The sequence below is a fragment of the Maylandia zebra genome, linkage group LG18, assembly GCF_041146795.1.
Source record: "Maylandia zebra isolate NMK-2024a linkage group LG18, Mzebra_GT3a, whole genome shotgun sequence".
Classification (NCBI taxonomy): domain Eukaryota; kingdom Metazoa; phylum Chordata; class Actinopteri; order Cichliformes; family Cichlidae; genus Maylandia; species Maylandia zebra.
In genome coordinates this window covers 31004788-31011105 of record NC_135184.1, presented here as the reverse complement: position 1 = coordinate 31011105, position 6318 = coordinate 31004788, and the positions used below count along the sequence as shown (strand labels likewise).

At 39.9% G+C, this 6318-nt stretch overlaps 1 protein-coding gene across 4 annotated transcripts in view; it reads right to left on the bottom strand.

The window, feature by feature from the left end:
• The window catches only part of prg4a (proteoglycan 4a), a 21767-nt gene extending 15701 nt beyond the window's left edge, over positions 1-6066 (bottom strand). For all 4 annotated transcript variants that reach the window (XM_004573982.5, XM_076876561.1, XM_076876562.1 and 1 more), the window contains exons 1-2: positions 5987-6066; positions 5692-5779 (exon numbers count right to left, since the gene is read on the bottom strand). The gene's annotated coding sequence lies outside the window, so the exon portion shown is untranslated. The remainder of the gene's footprint in view (positions 1-5691; positions 5780-5986) is intronic.
• Between the last annotated feature and the right edge of the window lie 252 nt (positions 6067-6318).

Here is a 6318-nt window from a genome sequence, read left to right as displayed (position 1 = left end):
ATGACCAGCGGATAAACTCTCAGGTTGGTAATAAATGTATTACATGTATAAGACCAAGCGTCATGTTAACAAATGATAGCCGTACAGTAACTGTTATGCTTATTGTAGCTAAAAACGTTAATTTAGCGTAGTTTGCCCTGAATTCAGCTTTGACAAATATGATCGACTGTTTCTAGTAGAATTCCAAAGTTGTCATCTTGTACCCTGTCAGAGCCCTGTATGCTTGCAGAGACCCCTACAGTAGGGAAACGTGCAAAACAGTGTCCAAACCTTTGTATTTTAGCTTTATATATGTCTTACACAGCATCCCAACTCTTTAGCTAACTTAATAACTTTAGCTAAAGTGAATAGTTAGTCTAATTCATTAGTGCAGCATTACTGGATCACCTCTGTTTGAAGCAGAGGCGGAGCCAGACATTTGAAACACCCAGGGCTTAGCCCTAAAGGGTAGTATGCACGTGGGATTTTTTATTTTTTTTGGCGGGGGGGACTGAAAGATTAATTGGCTCTGTTTTGAGTTTTGTTCAAAAAAGAATGACTTCATATAGGGAAAAATATATATCACATGTGCAGGACACCTTAAACTAGTTTTTTAATTAAGCAGCGAGGCAGAACAAAGTCGGGCCTGTATCAAGACACGAGGACTAAACCCCAATTCAACCAGACCCAGAACTGATCCGGAATTAAAACAGGACTACAACGGTTCAAAATCAGGACTACTGAGGACTTAACCAAGACAGAACCAGAATCAGAACTAGATGATAGTAGCACTAAAAATCATCATAGACCTGCACTACACTATTTTTTTAAGTCTACCAAAGTCCACTATTTAGATTGAGAAAGGTTTATATAATTATTTAGCCTTGTTGTGCAAACAAGCCTGCATAACTTAATAAATGTAGAATTTGAAAAATAGTAAACCTAAAAAGAAACACTAGGTACGAGATACATGAGTACCTATGATACGGTGATAGTTTTGGTAAACGACCATTTGACTAACATGTGTCTCACCTGCTCTTGTTCCATCTCTGTTGTGTCCTCATTAAAAATGTTTTATGTTTTCTCCCTAAAGTGTATGTAAATATGTGGTTACAAATGTGAATATCGTTAGGGAAGATGCTTCAGCATTTAGGGGGAAGTTTGGGTGTTTTTTGTTTTTTATGTTGTACTGCTCTGTACACTGATTTTGTTTTTTGCGTGTTTTTCATTGGTCAGCTTTGGCTTTTCTCAACCTATGTTTTAACATGGTATCGCAATTAAATATTAATACTCAACAAGCAGGTTACTCATTTAAGTTCTGTAGCTGGAATTGTAAAGGCTTGAACCAACCTATTAAAAGGAGCAAGGTCCTTCATCATTTGCAATTTTTGGGCGCCCAGGTTGTGTTCTTACAAGAAACACACCTAAAAATTTCAGATCATTTTAGACTTCGCAAGGGGTGGGTGGGTCAACTCTATCACTCTACATTTAATTCCAAAGTTCGTGGTGTTGCTATTTTAATACACAAATCAGTGCCATTTGTTTCTTCTAAGGTTATAGCGGACCAGAATGGTAGATTTATTATTGTGAGTGGTAGTATTTGGAACACTAAATTAATTTTTGCCAATGTTTATGCTCCCAATTGGGACGATCCAAATTTTTTTAGTATTCTTTTCACTAAAATTTCTGATTTGTCTTCCCACTATTTGGTTCTTGGTGGCGATTTTAATTGCTGGCTCGGGCCGCTGGATCGATCCTCAAATAAGCCTGGTAGGCAATCCAACTCTTCCAAAATTATTAATACGTTCCTTAAAGAATTCTCTGTTATTGATGCCTGGCGTTTCCTCAACCCTACACGTAGAGAATACACCTTTTTCTCCCCTGTTCATCATACATACACTCGTATTGATTATTTCCTACTGGACAGTCGACTTACTTCACAGATTCGCTCTTGCTCTCATAGTGCTATTGTCATTTCAGATCATGCTCCGTTGACTTTAGATTTGGCAGTGGGCCAATGTTCTCCGCCAGCTCCATGGCGTTTGAATACACGCTTGCTGTCAGACGATAAGTTTACCACATTTCTGAATTCCAAGATAGACTTATTCATAGAGACAAATATTACACCCGGAATATCACCCTCTATTTTGTGGGAAACGTTTAAGGCTTTTATCAGGGGACATATTATATCTTATGCTGGTTTTGAGGCAAACCAAAGGAAAGCAAAATTGTCCGAGCTCATAATACGCATATCGCAATTAGACGAGTTGTATGCCGTTTGCCCGGCACCAGAGGTCTATAATGATAGGCTGTCTTTGCAGACTGAGTTTGATCACCTGTCCTCTGCTCGGGCTGAAGAGATGTTGCTGAAATGTCAGTACTCCCAGTATGAATATGGGGATAAGGCCAGTAAACTGCTCTCTCATCAGCTCCGTAGTGCAGCAGCTGCACACTCCATTCCTCGGATTCAGACATTAAGTGGTGTCTCTACGGATCCTAGAATAATTAATGACCAATTTCGAGACTTTTATTCATCTCTCTATGCGTCTGAGTGTGCATTTAGTACGGAGGCTTTGGACTCATTTTTCAATCATCTTAAGCTCCCATCAATCGATCAGACACACAGCCTCCAGCTGGAGGGACCAGTAACTGTAGAAGAGATCATGCAAGCTATCAGCAAACTGCAGTGTTCTAAGTGCCCCGGACAGGACGGGTTTCCGGTTGAGTTCTATCGTAAATTTATGCCTAAACTGGCTCCGCTCATGATAAATATGTATAAGCACTCACTGGAAGTTGGATCCCTCCCACCCTCTCTACTGCAGGCATCTATATCCCTGATCTTAAAAAAGGATAAGGATCCACTACAATGTGGCTCATACCGTCCCATTTCTTTGTTAAATGTGGATTATAAAATCCTTGCTAAACTTCTAGCGATGCGTGTAGAAGCAGTCTTACCATCTGTAATCAACCCGGACCAAACAGGCTTTATTAAAGGGAGATACTCCTTCTCTAACCTTAGACGTTTGTTTAATGTTCTTTACAATCCCTCAGACTCCAACAGCCCGGAGTTTGGGATCAGTCTAGATGCTGAGAAGGCTTTTGACAGGGTAGAGTGGGGATACCTCTTTTATGTCTTAGATAAATTCGGCTTTGGTAAAATATTCATCTCCTGGTTGAAACTTCTTTATACCTCCCCGCTTGCCGCTGTCAAAACAAATGGCACATGCTCTGACTTCTTTCCTCTGTTTAGGGGGACCAGGCAGGGCTGTCCTATGTCGCCGTTGCTATTTGCAATTGTAATTGAGCCCTTAGCCATATCGCTAAGATCAAACCCAGGTATCACCGGGGTTTCTAGAAATGGTATAGAACAAAGAGTCTCCTTATATGCAGATGACTTGCTTCTTTATATCTCAGAGCCAGCATCCTCATTCCCTTTGGTACTTTCAATACTTGAACAGTTTAGCCTTATTTCTGGCTATAAACTGAATCTTGCCAAGAGTGAACTGTTTCCCCTGAATGCTGCTGCACAGAAATATCAGTGCACAGCACTACCTTTTCGAGTTGTATCAGACAACTTCACATATTTAGGGGTTAAAATTACAAGTCATTTTCATGCTCTTTTCAAGCTTAATTTCGACCCACTTGTGGAGAAAGTTAGGCAGGATTTGGACAGATGGTCTCTACTCCATCTGTCTGTAGCAGGGCGCATAAATACAATTAAAATGAATATCCTCCCCAGATTTTCTTTTCTTTTTCAGTGTGTCCCTGTATTTATTCCAATTTCCTTTTTTGTTAAATTAGACAAGATTCTGTCTGGGTTTATCTGGAACAAAAAAACACCCAGAATACGCAAGACATATCTTCAAAGACCGAAAAAGATGGGGGGGATGGCTTTACCAAACTTTATGTTCTATTATTGGGCATGTAATATTCGTATTCTCAGGTATTGGCTACAGGGGGAAGACACGAATAATGCCCCGGCCTGGCTCAGTTTGGAGACTTCTTCCTGTGTCTCAGCCTCTTTACCAGCCCTGATTTATGCCCAAAAGCAGCCTTCGAGTACAGGCTCTTATAATAACTCTATTGTCAAAGTTACCTTGAAAATATGGTATCAATTTCGTCGTTATTTTAAGTTGACCTTTTTTCCCCTTCAATCACCCATCTTGAAAAATCCCTCTTTTCAGCCTTCGTTAGCTGATGGTGCTTTTTATTTGTGGGCCTCTTTGGGTATCAGGTCTTTTTCTGATCTGTACATTCAGAATACATTTGCCTCCTTTGAACAGCTCTCATTGAAATTTGGCCTTCCAAAAAGTCACTTTTTTCGCTATTTACAAATCCGGAGTTTTGTTAAGGAGAAATCCTCTCAGTTCCCATCTAGACCTTCTTATCATGACTTTGATAACCTTCTATTGCCTCCGCCCTCATTACAGGGCCTGATCTCCTGTTTGTATGGGAGAATATGTTCCTTTGGCAACTCTTCAATCTCGGCTATTAAATTGGCATGGGAGCAGGATCTGGGGTGTGTGATTCAGGATGACTCTTGGGATAAAATTCTTTACCGGGTCCATGGCTCCTCATTCTGTGCCAAACATGGGCTGATTCAATGTAAGATTCTGCACCGTGTACATTGGACTAAGGCCAGACTAGCTCAAATATACCCCAATCTTAGCCCTGACTGCGACCGTTGTCATCAAACACCTGCCTCTTTAATGCATATGTTTTGGTCATGTTCATCCCTCAAACAATACTGGATTAATATTTTCTTGATTTTATCTAAGATCATCCAGCTAACCCTCCAACCTGTGCCCTTAACTGCTTTGTTTGGGGTTCTTCCTGATTCAGTTGCCTTGCCGACGCCTCAAGCGGATCTGGTCGCATTTCTCACCTTATTGGCAAGACGCAGAATATTGCTATGTTGGAAGTCCCCTTCTGCCCCATCCTGGGAAATCTGGATCAGAGACGTTCTGCATTTTAGCAAACTCGAAAAGATTAAATTCACCCTGCGCGGGTCTACGGCCAAATTTTTTAAGACCTGGCAACCCTTTTTTGATCATGTTCAGACTTTGCGGTCTCGCAATGCTCCCAATTAGCCAGTTCAGACTCTATCATATTTTATTTTTTCTTATCTTATGTTCAAGTAAGAGGCCTAAGTTTAAGTATATGGATTCTATTGTGCCTGCGTTCTATGATGGTATTTATTTAACTACTTTATACATATTTCTTTTCTCTAACAGAATTGATTTATCCCTATAACTAAGCTGACCATTTATCATGTGTGGTTTTTTTTTTTTTTTGTTTTTTTTTTGTTTGTTTGTGTGTTTTGGTTTTTATGTGTCTGTGTGGAGGTGGGGGTTTTGGATACTCTCCACATCTCCCTTGTACACTCAGGAACTGTTGTCTTGTACCCTAGGGTTTGTTACTAGTATTATTAGATTGGATTTTTTCCTTTTTCTGTTTGTACACCCACTGGTACTGCTATAATTATGAGGTGGGAGTGTATGTCTTATATTGCTTTATGTTCTTTAAAAAGAAAACGGCATATTGTTCAATTTGTCTTTTGTAAAAGTCGATGCAAAAACTTTAATAAAAATATCGGGAAAAAAACCAAAAAAACCCAAATGTGAATATCCTGCTGTGTACTGAAATCCCTCTTGTTTTGCATAGAAATATACTGAACAACATACAAAGCATAATATATAAAATAACATTTACCTGAGTTTTTTCTTTGAAAGAAGCCTCTAATGTCCATTCTTATATTTCAGTACATAACTGAAACCGATTTAGTCGGGGAGGGTAAGAACTGAAAATATGAAATAAACACACATGTAAGCTAAGACTCTCTAAAGAAACAGCATTGTTGTTGTTCGGCTTTTCATTTCGCCATTTGTTGATTCACTTGAAGAGCAAGTAACGTAATATTGGTCAAGTGATCAGTTTGATATCAATCTCTCGTGATTCACCATCATATTTACATTATTTGTACAGTACGAATGATTTGCTTTGGTACCTGGTCAAACTTAAGCTCTCCTTAGTATGGCTGGCTCCGTCTCTACAACAGCGCACTCACAGGCAGCAGCTGCCCCGCCCTCTCGCTCAGTCGCTTAGTGACTGAGCTCGGATCATACCAATATCAGGGGGGATTCATGCACAGTCGTAAATTCCCACAGTGTGCACTATGTGCTTCGAATATTGTGTGTACTTTTTGTTTTATACAGTTGTCAGCCAGACATCTAACTATGAAAAAATTACACTCCAAAAGACCCCGGGCTTAAGCCCAGTAAGCCATCCCCACGCTCCGCCCCTGGTTTGAAGTGATATGATATGTGACTATCACTGTGT